This window comes from Buteo buteo, chromosome 7, assembly GCF_964188355.1.
Source record: "Buteo buteo chromosome 7, bButBut1.hap1.1, whole genome shotgun sequence".
NCBI lineage: Eukaryota > Metazoa > Chordata > Aves > Accipitriformes > Accipitridae > Buteo > Buteo buteo.
In genome coordinates this window covers 3,507,631-3,528,155 of record NC_134177.1, presented here as the reverse complement: position 1 = coordinate 3,528,155, position 20,525 = coordinate 3,507,631, and positions in this window count along the sequence as shown.

The following is a 20,525-nucleotide window of genomic DNA, read 5'->3' as shown; positions in this document are numbered from 1 at the left end:
TGCGAAGCTGCAGCACACGCTGTTCCAAGAGGGGAACAATCAATATCCGGTTATTAAAAATCTTTTTCCTTCCCAGATTTGCCCAGAGAAGTGCAGCCTGGCTGTTTCCACAGGAGTTGCAGTCTGCTGCTTTTCCCAGGAAAACGAGAGTAGAGGATTAAAAGGGCCCAGTAATAGATTAAATGCGACCTCAGGACGCTTCTTCACTTGCGCTGTAGCACGAGGTTGTTGTCAGGGCGCGCGAAAGAGCTGGGGACGCGCCTGCCGGGTCATCCAAGTTCGCAATTTAACCACCGTAAGCAACCTCCACGTAAAATATGGGTGGGCTCGTACCCGTGCTGCAGATGTTAGCCCTCAAAAGCGGTCCAGCCCCTGGCTCATCAGCAGGCTCCGCAGCGATGCCACGAGCGGGGTTCGGGTGGGCGAGCAGGGCAGAGCACCGAGCTCCGCGCCGCCGGCTCCCTCGGCGACCGCGTCCCTGGAACCCCAGAGGGATCATCAGCCCTCGTCCCTCTCCGGGTCCAGGTATCAGAGCTCTTCTCTCCCCCCGCCGCATCGGCAGCAGTTTCAGCAGGACCCAGGCATTCTTTTCTCCCCCAGTTAAGTGGAGGAATACTTTAGGTTATATTTCTCTGAGACCGCCAACCCTACCCACAGCTCTCTTCCAGATTAAACATTAGATTCATTTTTTTTCCACGTGGGAAGATGTGTGTGGTTTGGGGGCAGGGATCCAAGCTGCGGTGTTTATCAGGTATTAGGCAGTATCTCCCAACTTTGTTCCCGAAAGCAGCATTGCTCGCACATCCCAAATTTCTGCATTTTGCCTACATTTATTCTTCCTTTCAGCAACAACGATAGCTGTAACCTCTTACTACATACACCAGCAAGATAAACACTCACCACCGCTTATTTACCTAGAATTGCTGAAAAGTACGTTCACAAGTAGGAAATCTCATGCAAATGCAAGCTCTTCGCACCGCTCCTCCCAGGGACAATTCCCAGCGGCAGCGCGGCTGCACTCGGCAGAGGCTGGGGTCAGGTAGCCTCTTTCCCTTGATTTCGCCAGCCTCAGCATATACATATCAAACGGAGTTAATAAAAACCTCTTGGCTTCTGGCGTCTAATCCAACACCCTCTGGAGCAAGCTGTGATACTCAATTTGACTTCAACAAGCTTCTGTTGAGCGTTACGCCTCGGCTCTCGTACTTGGTTTGCACATTAATTAAACACCAAGTGCTCTCACCGGCAGTCTGGCTTGACGGGAATTACTTGATGAAGAACAGCGCAAACCCTTGTGATCCCCCCGTAACCGGGGCTGCTGGCACCCGTGGCACAGCAAAAGCGTGTTTTGGCTGAAGCTCGCCTTTCTCAGCTTTACCTGCTCAAGTGCTCCGTCTCTTGTGGCTGGGTTTTTCGGGTCCCCCCTCTCCATCACACGCGGTGCAGCGGGGCTGCCAAGCACTGCTCTCCAGAGATGCCGCTGCCTGGCAGCCTCAGGTTAACCCTCCTTCTCGTACCCAGCCCTGAGTGACAGGAGGGAAACTTTGTCCCCAAAAAAGTGGGTCTTCTGCCAGTGGCATACCCGGGCTGTCTCACCCACCGCCTTCTGAGGAAGCAGGGACGGTTGATTGAGGCATGTCCTCACTTGTAAAGGAGGTTTTTCGTCGTACATAAAATGGGAAAATGAGGCCGTTCTCACGATTCGCCTTATTCTGATGATTTTCCACAGCTCCGATATTATGAAACCTGCAGAACTACTTTTTCCTCCCCTTGTATGACTCTCAGGTATTTGAGAGGTATTTTGGAAGAAGTATACGATGCTCGCAGGCTAGGAGGCAGATTTCGGTGGTCAGGCAGCAGGTAGGATAAGGAACCTGGCCCCTACACACGGTGCGGGGGGGAAGACACATGAGGGTAATGACCCTTGACTGGTGTCCCTGGGAAGTAAATTAAACACAATACACTGTAATCATGAGTTTCATTTGATTTGATTTGCTAGACTACACCGAAGGGTTAGAAGACTGAGTATACCTTTACAGATGCGGAGGAATACTGCTACGATAACACCAATGTAGAAAACGACTCAGAATTGCTTATCTTTCTGGCAGGATTTGTAAGGCTAGGCAATCTAGAGATCAAAGCCAAAAATCATTATTTCATGTATATATATACAAATGGAAATAGAATAAATTCTAACAGAGAATTATTTTCAGAGCAGTTAAGTGTCAGGTACCATGCTTTATCCTTAAATCTTACTGCTAAAAATAACGACTTCAAACACTATTAAGAGTCGACAAAATTATCATCAGCTACTCTAGACAGTGTGAGATACCCATGGGTAAGATTGACTTACAGGGTGGTACGGTACTCTAGGAACAAATCAACAGAAAATTCACAGACACACAAGATTACCCACCCTCTCCCCTCAAAACATATTGGTCAGGATTGATAATCTTAGCCTGCTTTTGCTGAATGCAGAGCAGCTAGCATTCAGCAGAAGTACAGCTGAAATCCTAATAGAAAAGAAAATATCACCCAATCCATTTCTGAAGTGGACTGAGCAATGAGGACATGCGTATCTGACAGAAGATTGAACCCGAAATGCATGCCCACGCTCAAAATGAATCATTTGCTGCCAGACATGGTCATACACGCTTGCAAAAGCAGCTGGCAATTTGCCTACCTCATTTTGGGATCCTAGCTCTTGTTAGTGCTGAAGGAGGCAGGGGGCAACCAACTGTTTAGGTTGCAGTAGCAGAATCCACAGCTCTGAACCAATGAGAGTAGAAAAAAAAAATCTAATTCAGGAGAAGTTTAGGATAGATCTATGCACAAGTCTCACTGTGCAAAACAGATACAGTTCAAGGAAGTTGAAACTTCTCCAAGCAGAGGAATGATTACCATCACTTCATTGAGATGAGGGGAAATATTAGTCGTTCTCAGTGTACTTTATATTCAAAATGAAGAATAAAATGTGTTGAATAAATCGTAAGTTTGTAAGGATTTGACATTGCATAATTAATAATACAATGGTGCTTGGCTTTGGGAAATCCTGACTCCTAGCCCCAAATCCACATGGATAAAAAGCTTTTACTTCTGACTTGACAGGTGAAAAATTTAACAGACATCTTCAGAGCTCCTTGGTTGCTAAGTGGACACTTTTTAGTTGGTGAAACTTTAGCAGCTCAGGTGACCAACGCTTGTGACCTACTGCACTGATAAATGCAGTTTCAAAATTGCATCACTATGCCATCTGAAGATTATTTTGTTGTGTTCTGTCTTTTTGGCATGTCCATCCAGTCGGGAGCATTGGATTTCTTGTATCAGACACTGGATTTCCCCCTAGCAGCTAGGCGTGACAAGCACAAAAGGTACTTATTCTGTTACAATTATCCAACTGTAGACAATTTTTCAGAACAATTAATACATTTTGGATTGTTCTCACGACTCACAGAAGATGTCCGTCTACATAACTAACACAAGAATGGTGTGAATTAACGAAGGGCTGATGACCTCTTTGAGCTATTTAGAAAGGCTACAGACATATGATATGTGACCCGACTGCTGCTGTTATACTGAACCTCATTAAATGCGGGCATGGATGTGTGGGACCACAACTCTTCATTTTCCTGCCTACGTTAGCCAAGTTCATGAGAATTATCGCATCTTGACATCAACAGCAATTCAGACAACTAACTACTCTCATGAAAACCTAAACAACATGAATTCATTGCATCTTCCGTTCCTATAACGTAAATCTGTCCTCTTGATCCAACCAGAGCACAACTTCTTAGTAATACATACCAAAGACCTGCAACAACTCCATTAACATCCATCAGACAAAGAAAACATCAGAATCTAGGCCGTTTTCATTTGGTCTACATGCAGGTAAAGAGAAAAAAAAAAGGAAAAAAGAACATAAAGTTTTGACAGGATAAAAGCCTCCTGCTTTGGAAATAAATGTGTCTGCTTCACCTTGATGCTTATTTCTGATAAATATCCCAGCTTTGCCTCTGTATGTATCTGGCAGCAGGACCATTATCCTGTGACAAGGTCCTATTCTATAGGCACTATCTTAGCAGAGACAATATAATCAATTTAAAAACACCAAGATGCACAATTTACCGCAATGAACGTGACAAACACGTGAAATAACCACCCCCCCGCCCAGTCCAGGGAAGGGTGTACAACATAAGAATTTCAATGTACAAGTTTGACAAAATGCAGCGTAATCAGCTCCAATATTTACTGGTTAGCTACAATACAAACAAGTATTGCCATAATTCTTTTGACAGGATTTTTTCTCTCAGGTTCCTCAAATAAAACCAGTGGCTTTACACCTATTATATTAGCATAATGGTTTTTAATCACAAACATGCATAATCACAGAGTTTCTATTAGCCTGAAAAAAGCATTTATAGCACAGGTCTGCATCAGTTTTTGGCAAGCAGAAGAAGGACATGCATTTAGTGAAGCAAATTCCAGCTGCAGCTAAACATGCATTTTTATGCATGAATCATTCTAACAAGATGCATGCTTTGGTGACCAGGCATGTTTTTAAGCTCAAGGAAAAAAAAAAAAACAAAACATTTAGAAACCAATGAATAATTCATTGTCCTTCAGGGTAAATTTGACTATGGAACAATCTTCCAGAGGAGAGTTAGCAACTCAAAACTTTAAGGTCCTAAGAAAGTGCTAGGAACCACCTTTCTGAGAAAGTTGTAAGCAAGGTATTTAATTTTATGAATATCCCCTTTTATTCCTAACACTGAGCCATTGTCCTAAATGCAGCAAAAATGCCCTTTTGACCTAAGAAAATAAACAAAACAAAATCCAAAGGGGGAGAGGGGGGAAGCTAGAAACTCCGTAAAGTCCTCTAGACCCTCAGATGTTGCCAGAGATCTGTATAGAAAGTTCATAAATAGGAAGTAGTATAAAATCCTTAAACTAATTAGAGAGAGTCTGCCCTGCAGTTCATCTCCATCTCAACACCCATTCCGCTGCCTCTTTCATTTTCTCATAATTCTCCTTACGAGATTGCAAGGTCTTTCTTCAAAAGCCGAAGGAAATTTGTTCAGTTCTTTGAGCGAAATTTTGTTCAAGAAGGTGTGAACTAAAATCAAAAGCTGTCAGGTAATCAGGTTGCATATCGCCATACCTACTGATGCTGCTTAAATAACCTAACTGTATTCCTCAAATTAATTTCTCTAGTCTGCTTCTAAATTAATTTGAAGTCACTAGAAACACTACCATTAGCTGCAACAAGTTTTGAGTCCAGCGCACTTGCAGAATTCCTGTACCTTTAATTGTGGCGTTTTTCTGAAGATAAAATCATCTTTTCTGGCAACTGCAAACAGCCCACTCTAAAGAAGGTTGAAGTGTCACAACTCAGTAAGCGTGTCAAATGAAGAACACCTACTCGCCTGCATCCACAACACTGAATGCATCTACATCTGTCCCTTGCTATAAAAGAAATGTTTTACTTTAGGAACTTTCTCCCCTAGACATTCAGCTCCCGTCTTAGGAAATAAATGGGATGCTTTCACCTCATCCCTCACCCTGTGGCAGGGGTCCCTTCTGATAACATTTTATTCCATTGCTATTTTGACAAATTAATCAATGGGGCAGTGGGAAAAAGCAACATTTTTCAATACTTCTGGCAGTGTATTGTTGTTGGTAGTCACCTTGTTACCTCTTTTGTGTCAACAGGATTTCTGAGATTGACATTGAGGATTGGCTCTCACCTTGGGGCTAAAAGATGGTGGGTGATGCTGGGGGTTACCACCCAGAAAGACTTCAAGTTCTAGGTAGACCTTCGGCCCAGGTGAAGAAGAGCCCTCATCTCTTGTACAGCAGCCGCAGGAGATGTGATGCTGCCTGAGAGACAGCAGGAGAGATGCACCAACCCTCAGCTTTTATTCTAAAGGCCACTGCAAACACAAACTGGAAGACAAAGACCACGAAAAACAACTTATTTCATCCACTCTTAGCTCATGCAAGAACTGTGTCGTTCTCACTATCCTCTCCCCAAACTCAGTGTCCCCAAAGGCTGCTGCAGCGTGCCAGCAGATGACAGCTTTCAGCTCCGACGCACCGTGGGAACGCAGGCGGCCAGAGACCCTGCAAGCCCTTGCCACCGCTTCACATCCCACCTCGAGGAGTCACCCACGCTCATCCTGCACACCTGGAGCATCCAGGGCCCTTCTGCTGATGAAAGGGCTAGACACAAAAAAAAAACCCACACACAAAACCAAAAACAAACAAAAACAAACAAACAAAAAAAACAACCATGGGAGAAATAAAACATTAATGACAAAAATGACTCACCTTCTCCCAAAACTGTCAAGCAGTTTAAGGGTAAAGCTAAAAACAGAATTGAGGTCTCCAATTTCAGTGGTCCAATTCTGGATTTCTCAATTCAAAGCACTTAAAAAGCCAAGTCCAGCCCACTATTCACAGCCCTAAAGCAGAGGTAACAATCGCGAAGTTTTACAAACTCACATTAGGGATGCCTATCTGACTTGTAATCTTCTCATTTTTTTATTGGTCTTATTTTTCAAATTTTGCTCTAGTTCCAACGCTTAAAACTAGTTAATTTTTACAAAAATGAACTCTAAGGGATTCTCTCCAGTTCTTAGATGATAGTTTAGGTAGACTTGGTTAGCTTGAGCTACCGGAAGATAAAAAACATCTGCTCCAATATCAAAAATTAAGTCACAAAAATTGGCGAAGACTTCTGCCTGTAAACAACTGCTCATTTCTGAAGGGCCATCTCATAGTATTATACTTTAAGGGTGCTTTAAAATCCTATGTTCCCTCCTTTCATTCCCCACTGAAGTTAAACTGTAGTTCATAAAAAGAACAAAATCTAGCATTACATTATTTAAGTGCCATTCTTTTCCCTTATTGATTTAGACCAGTGTAACTCCATCAACTTAATCTTAGTTATTTTTCCTGTTAATCACAAATGCTAGTGAAAGCAGAATCAAGCCATAGGGGTTCTTAATGAATTTTTTTTTTTTTAAATGAGTTTTGCTAATATGACTCAGTTGAATGAGTTTCAGTAAGCCACACAGAGAGTCCAGGCAGCACCCAGACAAACTTTTCTTGGATTTCTTGCATGAAACTCCCCTAGGATGGATGCAGCCAAATTAGTAGCTGCTGAGACTGGACATATTCATACTCCAAAGGGAAAATTTACAACCACTGTACATTGGCCCTAGTTTTCTCCAGCAGTATTTGCTGTAGGCAACGCTACAGAGGTGAATACTTCAGAGATTTAGTAGATAGAGGGGAAGCTGCTGAACACTAAACCTGGGACAAAGGAGTTAGAGAGTCAAGGGGTAAAAGAATGATAAAGGACTATTTTTGTCTTGGGAAAGGTCACTGTGAAAGTTGGATTAAAATGAGTAGCCACAGTACAGAAGAGCCTCAAGAAAGGGTTATTCAGTACAGTGTCAAACTACGTATATACTTGCTGGGAAGCAAGTCTCTCCAATGAGACTTCTTCGGGAAAAACTGATTCATTGTTTTAATGTAAATACTGACATTAAGAGAGATCTAGAAACATGCTTAGAGCTCATGATGCAGCCTTCGGGCAGAACTTCTAAAGTCAGCCTCTTTCAAGTAAAAAACCTTGCCTTCTCCACCAAAAAACCATCATAAGAACCAAAGGCAGACTCCAAGATAAAAAACACCATCTGCACTGATTTTCCTTAAGGCACATCAGTAAAGAGTGATAAATATGACAGCAAAGATTGCTCAGACTGCTAATAGTTCAGGCCCATAAAGCATTTTGCACAGAAGACCTCTGCAGAGCAGTCACCCAGAGCTTACACCAGGCTCCCGTGTATAAAGGATTGCCAAAGAACACTGTCTGCAATTCAAATTGAACAATAAAAAAAACCTTGAAACCCTATTTCACCGGCTTAGAAACCTCACTGAGACCTGCACAGCAACATATTTCAGTCTTTCAACAAGGGACCAGAATCTGTGGGTCTTCTGCTGAACAATATTTACTCATGTAAGAGGCACAGTCACATTGAAATTTAATCAGAGAGAGAGCAAATCAAGCAACAAGTCAAATAAGAAAGCCTGCAGCTTCTAGTGGAAGTAGTACATAATACCCATTTTCTACTGCAATAGCAATGTAAAGAGTTATTTCAAGTTAACTTCATTTGTTCTTCTGAGACTGCATACCAGAAATACTCTTACAAATTTTGTACTTTATCATCATTTTCTTGTTCTTCAAAAGTAACAACAGTAATCCTTTCAATATAATTAGTTATTGTTCAGGAAAAGCAACTAGATAAACATTTTGTTGTATTTACATCAAAAAAAATTATATAAAATATTTCAAGTATCATTGCTTTCGATGTCAAGCCTCATTCAAAAATTCTTTTGAAAAATCCTGTTTGCTCACAGATATTCAATATAATATTTCTGTTTATCATGTTAGCATAACATCTCCAAAAGAAACCAGTAATGTTGTGAAGCATTTAGTAAACAGAAGGTGGGTAACCGCACAGATACATGCAGAGAAAGGGAGACACTACGCATGTACAAACATTAGTTTATGTGGTTACTGCTATGGTAAGGCTTCCTGCCATGAAGCATCCCTTGGGTCAAGCTGGAAGCCGTCAGGCCAGCCCAAGATTTTTAATGTTTACCAAAAGTGGAGTTTAACAACAAACCACCGTGGAGGAGCACCCAACCAGCCTCTTTCTTCAAGGAGGAGTTTAGTTCTCAAACCAAAACGTTTTGGTTCAAGTGAAATAAAACCAGCTGTTCCTTTTTTAAGACCTTTCTCTGATCTAATACCTTTATAAGGTTCCATTTTATCAACCTCTCACCATACTTCTCAAACTTTTTGCTGGATTATTTGTTGCTGCAGGTGTGGATATCAGGCATCCTGGTACTAACTCCTGGATTCAAAGACCACATCTGGAATTCCAGACCACATCTGGAAGGCACCTAGTTACACATGGGGTAAAGATGAGCCTTTCCACACACTTTCTATCCTGAAGACACCCTCCCATTTTGCAGTACCTTAGAGGCAGCCCTGGAAGAAGCTCTGTGAAGAATGCTGCCAGGTGTAGCTATTTCTGCTTTCAGGAAGTCTCAGGTTTTCTCAGCATTTTAAACCCAATGTGTAGCCTCCAGCCTGGGCTCTTTCTTCTGCTGTCCAGTTGTTGTAACTCTGTATTTGCAGTATAATCACTCTGAGAAAGTAAACCCATCAGGTAGGACACAGCGAATCCTTCTTCAAGAGCTGCACTTCTGGGACAGGGGCTTGTCTGTGCTCAGGGGATACAAATAAGCATCATCAAATCAGCCAGGATTCAAAGATCCTCTGACAAGAACAGTCTGCAACTCACATCCCAATCCTACACAAAATTTTAAAAAATAAGCAAACAAATCTTTTTCTGGGGGGGGACGGGGGGGACACAACCAACCAACAACGTTAACAATTTTGTCGTCCAAGACCAGATTGAAACTATTCAGATCTTCAGACCTGTTTTTATTTTTAACAGTATGCACCAGAAGTACTGCGACATTCTTGCAGAGGCTGGAGACGCGTTTTGCAGACAGCAGGCTGTTCTCACACCGGGGAGCCCAGGGCCCAGGCCACCTCTGGACCTCGGCACTGGGCACCCCACAGGGCTCCAGGAATAACAAAGCATTGAACAGGTCCTATTTACTACAAGTTTATTCCATTTTTCACTTACTTTGGTTTCCACTTTTTTTTTTGTTAAGTTTCTTCGCTAATTAGCACCTCATGCAGTCTTATGGTTTAGAAATTGCAAAGCTGGATTTAACTGAGCTAAATTTTAAAGCGCTTTAAGTTGCATTTTTGCCTTTTTTTTTTTCTTTTAGGAGAATACCTCTCTATAAGTAAGCCCACTGCATGTTTCTGCCTGTTTCTTGCAGCATTGGTCATAAAATAGGAGCTGAACAAACTGGGGCAGAAATTTGTTCACTTTTATACACTCTTTGCAACAGGCAGCCCTGAAAAATGAAAAAGAAAAAATTAAAAAAAGATGTCAACCCAAACCCTGGGCTTCTAAGTATGTTGCCCTCTGATTAGCTGAACTTCTGTTCTCGTGGAAAGCCAGGTCTGCCACCAAGTTGTGGGTTTCAGAAACTCAGATTTGCCTGGAAAGCTTGCCTGCTTACCAGGAGCTCTGCATAGAGCAGGAGAGCCAGAGCTCTGTGGTCGGCCACAGGCACAAACCCATATGAGTCTAGGGTGAAAGCAAGGAGATTTCAGATGTAAGCCTGAGAACTCCTAGAAAGTAGAAAGATTAGTCAAATCATTCTATTCCTTTTGGTTTTGACAAGCGAGCATTTTCCAAAAGACCATCCCATCAAAAATTTTCAAACCCAATCTACACCTGATAGTCTAAAATCTTCAGTCAATTAAGGGTCAACTATCAGTCTTAAGCCACATTTTGCCAAAGTCTACAAAATCTAGCTTGTATTCTAACACAAACAGAAGTTTTTCATATTAAATATTTTGGTGGGTAATCACAGAATGCGGGTTCAAAAGTTCAACATCTATTGACAGGAGAATAAATTTTACCTTTATGCATGCAGCTACGCTATATGGGCCATGATTTAAGCGCAGGCACTTGCACGGGAAATCAAACTGTCTCAGCCTCCGAGAAGTTGATTAATTGACATTTCTTCCACTGCTAAACTTTCACTTTGCGCAAGACCTGTGGATTCCTTTGGCACTGAGTCCCTTTTTTCCTTTCCTTGAAAACAGCTCCAGCATTCCCATTTGGAGCAGATAGAGATGCACATTGCTAATATGCGCTCTCACAAGCTTGTAACTTTTTCTACAGATGCATCCATCGGATTCACAGTCTTCATCTTCACTGGCAAGAAGACATTAGCTACAAAATTGTGCTTCAAAAGCACTTAAAACTTTGGCCATATGTTTATAACCTCGTTTTTGCAAATTCTCTTTAAAGAAAAAAAAGTACAAAAAAATAAGAAGGGGTCTGGAAGTTAACAGCTGTTTCAGCTAGAAAGGTATTTCACACATTGAGAACCTGCTTACACAAAGCTATTATTGTGTTTATATAGACAAAAATCTGGTCTCCTAATTAGCACTGGGAGGCATGTAAAGCAGGCTAGATGCTGCCTGGCCAGTATTCAGAAGACTGCAAGTTTACTGTATTTGTTTGGGGTTTTTTTTCCCTAAGGAAAGGCTCTTGAAGGAATGAATCCTCCTACATTAAAATAACAACTTGATACACGGTTCATCAAAATGCCTCCACAATGAAGTGCTTCTTTTACTGTTCTGCTTAATTAAGTCCAACTATGAAATACATAATTCCACAAAACTTGCATTAAGTATTAATTAGCTAGTGGACAAAATGCAAAACCTCCCACTCAAAGAAATAAAGAACACTTGCTATTCCAAGGGGATTCAGTAAAATAAGACCCACTGAAACTTTAAAGTCAAGGTTAACATGGAGTATAGCTACAGCATATTTGACATAAATTCAGCTGCTAATAATCTTCTCATTAAAAATGAACACATCATTGTTTCCACAGAGGCATCTGGATGGTGGGAGTATTTAAAAAGGGTGGAGATAGACCAAAAGTTGTGTCCTAGTAGGCTGGGTTCATGGATAATAGAGACAGACAGGACATAACAGTTTAAAACCATCAAGCACTTTTCTTATCTCTCCACTCTGGGGGAAATTTACTTTGCTATTTGTTTTCTATTCCCTCTGCTAAAATCCTTTCTTACCACACTACAAATGAATTATCAACACCTACTTCCCTGGTTTAAGACAATCTCTGGTTCCATTCAACCAACCTATATCAATTCTCCCTGGCAATCATTCCCTTGTCTTAGAGAATGAGGTCTCTGAATTCTCAGTTTCAGGAAGGTCGTTCAATAGATTCAGATACAAATCCCTCTGAACTGCCCCGTCCCACCAGCTCGTAGATATTTGCCCAGCTTCTGGTGCATGTACGGAAGGGCATCCTGGAGAAGATCTTAGCAGCACAACAGACTCATACTAACATTTTGTAAATAGTACCTGTGCTGGACTGTAGCGAGACCAAAGCCCAAGGAGATGTGAAGAAAAAAAATAATTACCCAAAGCTTCTGCAAATTTCCAGAATAATCTGGTAACCTCTGACACTGTTCAGAGCTTGAACTTTTTGTCCACAGGATGTAGGCACTAATAATAATCCATTAAAAAAAATGGTTTTAAATCTTGTATCACAGCAGTGAAAGATTAGGACTTGGCAGGCGTCTCCATTCCTCCCCACAGCATGAGCTGTGCCACTCCCAGCATCCCATATATACCCAAAAGAGACTCAGCGAGAACAGAACTTCAACGTGAAGTCAAGAGATGAAAAATGGGTCCATAAACTCTGATGGATTGAGTTAAAGGAGTTTATCAACAGTGCAGGGGTAAAAATGGATGTAGTTCAAGCTACTAAAAAATTGTGGGCACTACTTAACGCTGACATTCAGCACAGCACCAAGTGAGCTAGGATACCAGTGTGCTCTGGATGAATTATTAGCTAAAATGCCCAACACCAACTGCCATAAACACAAGAAACTGAGACATATCCTTGTCCAGCTCACCCTGGAACACATTTAAGTGCTGAAATTCATCGTGTAGGCGCAGCACCTTAGAACTCAGACTCTAAAAGCTGAAATAACATGAAAGGCACAGGTATATAAATCAACTTACAAACATATTACTCTGAAAGAACATAGCAAATTTGCATATTTTAAAGTTAACTTTTTAAAAGAACCAACAGCATATACATAACTGTTTTGTGCAGATGAGTTTACCTCCCACTCTTCAGCAGTTCCTGCTGATTTGCTCTGCACTTTTGCTGTCCTTCCTAGGCTGTCTCTCTTCACCTTCTCTGTAGACATTCAGCTCTTCAGTTCTGCATTCAACAGCACTTCTGGCCACTAGAGTTACCCACCAAAACACCCAGCGTGGCAACATCTTCAATTTAGTCTGAAATTCTGGGTCCATTTGACTAAGCCAAGTCATCATCAATGAGACCAAAAAGTCTTCTTAGACATCCATAGTGCTCACAACATTCCAGGGCTTTTTGCAAAGCCACAAACCACTTAACGTCATGCTGAATTTCCTTAACAATGTTCTGTGTTCATCGCTGCAGCAGGCTATCTGCATGGGAGAGAAACCAGATCAGAAGAGCTCAAGAAAATCAAAAGTATGTGGAGAGAGAAGTGCTCATTGTCCAGCTACATACCAGATGCCAAGTATGCAGAATTGGGAAAATTAAGACATATCAAACACACCTTGCCACTCATCAGCATCTTCCATGACCTGAGACAGAATATAACAAAATTTAGGTGGAGAAAACATTTATTAGCCAAAAGTGATAGCGCAAATACATGGACTGTCTTTGATTTCATGTTGAGGAGATTCAGTAAAATAAGGAGGCGCAGCTTTATGACAAATCTATCAACTGTGAGAATACTGGATTCTCTAGTGTCGTTTCATAACTTAAAATACCTTCAATTTAGAACTTATACAGTGTACTCACTGGAACAAATGTCCACCCTTTGAGATGTTTCTTGCAGGGTTATTAGATAGATTATCATAAGCAACATCACAGTGCTAAAACAAATCATAGCATATAAATGAAGATGAGGCAAAGCCTTGAGAAGTGAAACGGATTAACAACGTCGTGGAAGCAGAAGCATAAAAAAGAAAGTGACGTAATTATAAAATGAACTGAATTTGGAAATTTTACTTTTTTTTAAGCTTACTCTAAAAAAAATAAAATAAAATAAGAATTCAGTGATCAAAATTACCACCTAGCCCATACCTGCAGTGCATATGAAAGAGTCTGAAAAGAAGGAGAAAAAAAAAAATAAGACAGCATCCTGTCCTCAGGGGAAAACATAACTGTGCTTGCTGTGCCCCACACTGAGAGCAAAGCTTGGCCAGCCAAGTACTCCTCCCTCGGTGCCGCTGCTCGCCTTGGGTAGAGCTACTCACGCAACAAGGTCTTGCAAGGCAGGTCCTCCACCCTCCAACAGCTAGACCACGAAGAGCACACACACACGTGTTTTCTCCCTCAAGTTCAGAGTTTGACTTCGAAAGGGTGAAAGGAGCTTTATTTTGAGTAAGAATTTGAAAAAAGCCCATTTCTGTCTGAGCCTCCCAGCGTGTGGAAGCCGGGGCAGCACGGGCAAAGCAGGAGCTCCATTGGCGCAAGGCACAGCAAGCCACGGATGCGGGACACCACCAGGAGGGAAAGCAGAGAACCGAGCGCTGTCTCCTTACATCTCATTACGTCCAATTTTCATTCCTGTGGTTTATAACTTGACATTTTAAGTCGCACCAGGCTCGGAGGTGGCGTGTGCCTCGTCAGGCTGCACACCGTTTGTTTTCCCTCCCTTCGTGAAAGACAACGCTCTAATTAAGGCACAGATTAAATTTTAAATACTGAATTATTGCTTTCTTCAGGGAACTTTGCATATTGTTATCATTTTTATTTTCGCAGGCAGGTTCTGAAAAGAAGAGGATGGCTGTGACTTATTTTAACAGATATTACCTGCTTTAAGATATTTCTGAGTGACAATCACATATATGCATTTGCATGCTGTCACCACAGGTTACTCGGGCAGCACAAGGTCTCAGCGGACACGTCGATCATTTCTTGTCCACAGGCTCCAGAGGAGACCACAGAGCCTTTTGTCCAGCTTATAAATGTACAACAGCCGTCCTGGACGCAGAGCTCCGGGCATCTGTCCTGGTGTCAGGTTGTGGGGTTTTATTCCACAAGAGGAAACCCATTCTTCTGTAGCAAATGACACTGTAATGACAATAAATGCAGGAGCCATCTGGAACTGGGAGATGCTTTTCTCAAGGGGGTTTTTAAACTGCTTTGGAACAGCACTTGTTGTTACAGCCTTAAGTTTTGCATTACTTGCCTTCTAAAATACAAAGAGGAACCAGGAAGTTTAAAGAATCTTGCTAAAAATCAAAGGAACTGTCACCAGAAAGGGCAAAACCTCTAAGTCCTGCTCCCTTTAAGTCCTGTAAGAAAAGAGACCGATGTCTAACTTTGAGAACAAAAGGATTTCACACTTCAGGACAGAGTCCCTACATGGCACGGGCTCAGCCAGAAACACTTACCGCCTTTAACGTGCATCTCGTCTGGGGGAACTTAATGTCCTTTACAAGCAGCAATTAAATTTCAGGATGTTACTTCTAGCATACATGAGGACACCACGACAGAAGTGAATACAGAGACCATGCAATAAAGCAACAGAGAAGTTTTGTTAGCCTCTTCTGAGGCCATTACAGACCCACCTCTCAAGCCCAGCACTCGGAGACAGGCTGTCAGTGCAGCCAACACAACAAGTGTCCGTCGGCAGCTCCTGGGGGATGCACAGGGAGCGGGGGCTGAGCAAAATCGATTGGGAGCACGTGGGACAAGAATAATATTCTTGCATTAAGGAATTAAGGACGTTATGACTCATCCAGCTTCCTTTTAATGGGACTTGAACTGGACCCTTAGTAAAGGGAGGCAGCCTATGAATATGGAATAGCATGCAAGAGCCAAGCACAAGAGAGGCTCTGATGGGTGCATCTTACGCTGGATTTCTAGCGCCTTGCATTTAAGGAGCTAGAAAACGTCTCTGTCCTCTCACAGTCTGAATTGCCTTATGCTTGCTTTGCACTTTGGAATCTAAGTTGTCCTATAGCTCTACACCTAAACGCCAAAATACCTGTGCGCTTCTGCTCAAGACTTCCAATCTACCCCAGCTTCTAACACGTAAACATTTTCAAAGCTATTTTACCAGTAGTTTTTCAACAACTCATCTATAGCATTAAATCTTTTCTTAAGATTAATTTTCCAGTCTTTCCCTTAAGATTTTGAGTGAACTATTAATCATAAGAGTAAGAGACTCTTAACCAATTAATAGTTTTATGGTTATAGCTGTTATTAATCAAGTATTGTTTTGCTGCACTCTTTATAACATACCATTTTATATTTTTACAAATACTTCACACCTAGCTTGTCGCATTCCCAATTGCTTTTGTATTTAATGCAAAACAAGAAGAAAGAGATTCACAGGCAAAATAATTAGCAATTTTTTGAATACAAGTGCAGGTTTTTAAAGGGGAAGACGTTTAAAGGCGTCAGATGGAGATCTAACAACAACAGGGCAGAAATTCACAACAGAGCTTTCTCCCCACCACCACCCTTGCTAATAGTTTCCATGGCATCTCCGTCTGTCTTGCATAGCATCGCAGCACAAAGATGGCAACACTGAAACACATTAAGCACAACCAAAGATCTCTCACGAACTTCAGCCTATCTCAAGGCACAATATCTTCCTGTGGGGCCTCGTGAATAGCACCAGCCACACGCTGCATTCGATCTGGGAGCCACCACGAAGCCTTGAGAAAGCAGACCACAGGAGCCGAGACCGAGGGGCTGAGAAAGCAGCAATCCAGTCTGAACTCCGATCCAGAGTCCTCAGCTCATATGCATTCCCCAGGATTTTCTTAGAAGCACCTTCTGCCTTCTTACAAGCACTGCTTCCATAAAGTTACTTTTCCATAACCAGCACTAACTGCTCTGTCTGGTAGCCATCTCTTCTCAGACGGCCCCAGTGCATCCTTTGAATGCCAACAACCTTTGTCAACAGACCAAAAAAAAAAAAAGAAAACACAAAAAACCCAAACCAAACCAAAAAAAAGGCCATACTGCATTTGCAGAGGGAATATCTTTTCTGGGGAAACACCCATGCATATTAAACAGCTTGTTAGTTGTTACTAAATAGTAGGGCAAAATAAACTTTCGTTGAAAATGCACTTTCCCTTCCCCTTTCCCATTTGGCAGGTGAGATGTGTTCCTGCCAAGTTATACACACTACACCTCAAGGAGGCAGTGTTGAGTGCATCAGAAAGTTATGAAGCTGTATTTACTGTGATCACTGATAAATGAATTAAGATTCTTTTAAAAGAAGTGAAGGAAATGGCCTATTTATAGTTGAGAGCATATTTACAAGCCTCACAGGGAAATTGCTATTACATTTTCAGTTTAAAAATGTCATTGTCTCCCCTGACCTTTTGTTGCTTTCTCATGCCCTTCAAAGGAAAATGAATTCATGAGAAGTGCCAGATAGAAAACTTCAGCAGTTATGTTGTCAATTTGCAGAGCAGAGGCTCTGGCAGCACAATCCTTTCCACCCGGAGCAGCCGACAGACAGACCATCTCTGTAAATGGTGCTTTAACTTCTAATAGTCATTGCAACCGATGCAACGCTGACGGATTTGGTAAATACGTCAAAGTATCGTGTGAGGTCAGTCTGGGATTTAAAAGCTGTACAAGCCTGCCTGAGCCAGCTGTGATGGAGAGAAGGTCCAGGGGCCACACAGCTACAGCCTAGCGTGTGCATTCTTCATCTGGAGTTAGTCATTTTTTAGACTAGCATTTATCTGTCATGAAAAATCCATCTTTATTTGCGTGATAAAAACCCACTCTGCGAGCAGTATAGTGCAACTGTACCCATGCTCACAGCTTTCCCAGTGACACTAATGTAAAAACCACACGCTTCTCTATTTATTCCCCCCTTCTCGTTTCCACAGTCTGAGCAAACGTCAGCAGGTTTGTAGGCAATCGCTCCAAGCAGAGGAATGCCGGTACTGCCTCCCGCAGCTCTCCAAAGAGCACACAGAGGAGGAAAGGCAGAGCAAAAGCATGGACCGGGCCCCCCTTCCCACCCCCCTGAACAGGCGATCACGGGGGATGTGTTCAGACCCAGAAGGGGCTGAAGATCTCCAGAGCTTCCAGTCAAAGTGGTTCATGCTACCTCAACCAAAGCCTAGTTCACCTTGTGGCGTAAAAGCTTGGTACACCCCTCCCTTCCCTACCCTGTCCTGCCTTTCCCCCTCCTGCTTGCTTATTTATGTTTTTTTATCTGCAACGTTTTCAGTACAACTGTGATTCGGGAAGCACAGTTGGATGCATGCTTCCCCAGCTCTCTGGGAAGCCCCCAAAGCAGCTGTGCGCCTATGAGGCATAATCAAGCCCAGTTTGATTATGATATTTTCAATAAATCACTGGAGACTTCTTATACTATGTTTTTAGATGACTTACTGTTTGTTATTAGCTAATTCACTTCCTAAAAAAATCCTTTAAGTATTGCATAGTTAAAAATCAGCAGCAGTTCAGAACTTGCTGGCGTGGGTAGGGCTTTGCTCCCTGTGGGCAGAAATTAAGGGACTGCTAATGCAAGCTAACGCCTGGTCTAGCCTCTCTGTAATCCAGTTCAGCTCTGCGTTACATCCTGGAACAAGCGTCTGTAGATTAGCTAGACAAGCACTTCCTCAGTTAAGCTAACTCACATTAATGAGCAATCAATTCACTTGAATTAAAACAAGGATGCGACCTCTCCAGCCTAGAGATGGCCATCCCTGGGGTCTGCTCCGCCACCGTTGTGCCCCTTACCCTCTTATTTACACTTACAAATTACGAGCATAACACATCCTCAAATAAAATATATGCAGAGCAACAGGCAATAGTCTTAAGGGGACAAATTTACATCAAGATAATCCCCGAGCAACTCGTTCAACTTCAGCCAAATTAAGCTGTACTTATCCTACAGTCAGCAAGAATTCGAATGACTTTTTATTGTTCCGAGTCCCTCCCCCAAGCCCACTGCACCGAAATCACTGCAATGGTGCTCTCCAGAGTGCCTGCATGTTCACAGGCTTCAGTTAATTGTATGCGGATTTCTTCTAAACAGCATCTTCCGAAGGCTTCTTTATGAAGAAGCACTCCATTAAAGGCTTAAACCACGTTATTAACCTGAATGCCTGCTCACTCTCAGTTCTAGTCCTCCGCCTGAGCCTGCAGCTGATCTGCGTGTGAGATTGGCAGCACAGGACCATTGCGCTGTCATTCCCACAATTTGCAGGATCCGGCTGCACAACAAACACTGCAAACATCCCCCACACACCCCCGATAAAAACTGTGAGACTTAGGCCATATATGTTTTCCGGCTCCATTACAAAAAGTGGCTCAGCTTCCAGATCAGCACTTTTAATATAGCTCAAATTAGTTTAGCTATAGCTCAAAAAACACTTTGCTGTTTCAGGCTGTTAACCACAATGTCTTATAAAATGAAGCATGTTTACTGTTGTTTTGGAAAAGTCATTCTTCCTTTATGAATTTGGCAATGAAGGATTCAAAAGATACCAGTGTGGGATTGTTATCATGCACAAGCCAAAGCTGTCAGGCTTCATTACTTCCAAGACAAAAATTACAGAATAATGTATTAAATGCTCGAATAGAAACACGTAGCGCACCATCGCTATCCCACGGTAATGGGATGACACCAGCCGCCGGTGCCTTGTACTGCACAGCCTTCCCACGCGCTGCGGTGCAGGAGCCTGCAGCTCAGAAATGCAGCAGCCCCGAGCCAAGGGTGCGCAGCTCCCGCAGAGGCCCCCAGAAACGCTGCCAGCGGTGGGAGGGGGCTGCATCTTCCTGCACGGTGGGAAACCAGCAAGCTGGTTCTGAGGCCAAATGAGCTTTTCAGTCCTTTGAATAAATATATATAGGCATTTTTTTTTAAAAAAAAAAAAAGCCTTTTTGCTCTAGAGAAGGGTGAAAAATCCCAATTTCAAAGGCTTTATTGGGTTGCTGCAGCCAAAAATTGACTTTTTAGAAACTGTATTAGCCGACAGCGAGCCTCATTGCAGCTTTGTGCCTACCTCATTCTCTGAGGTTTGGGGGGGGACAGGGGGGGGTCCCGTCCCCTCTCTTCTGTAACAGGCAAGTTGTTGTGCTTTGACAAGCAGGTGCTACCTCTGTGATTTCAGGATATCCCCCCTCCTGCTGCAGCCCTGACCTCGCTGTACGACACACTGAAATCGAGAGACGAACATCCTTAAACATCCCACCTGGACCCTCACACCAGCCTGTAGAGCCCCCCAATTTCCTCAGGTGAACTGGTGCCCTCTCCGGTGGGATCCACACCAGAGGCCAGGACTGCTCCTTTCCACGCGCTCCCAGCCTCGCTGTTCTTCATCATTGCCTTCTCCCACTGCGTCTCCTCCCTGCCTTTTATCCTCCTACGCTATCTCCTCAGATCTTTCACCATCTGAAGAGAAAAACGTTGGCAGAGTGATGATAACATCCCTGTCGAGGGGCTAAGGGACAGATTTGGGTCCCGATTTGTACACCTGGGTAATAGATACCTGCTTATAGCCTGACTTAGCATTGTGTTTTCCAGTTTCCTCTGAACGGCTTATTTTCCAGAAATAAGCAGGCAGGGTAAAGTTTACCCGCAGGCAGAACGCTTGCATGAGACCCATTCACTTAAGATCAACTTAAGCCTTACTTTGATGGTTTAACAGGAATTTACATGGTACACACGACTCGTTCAAGTTGCCTACACAGGGAAGATTTCACCCTCTTTGCACTTCAAAGTCGCAGCTTTCCCATCCAGCTTTTCAGAGTGTGCATCCCATTGTGCTCTT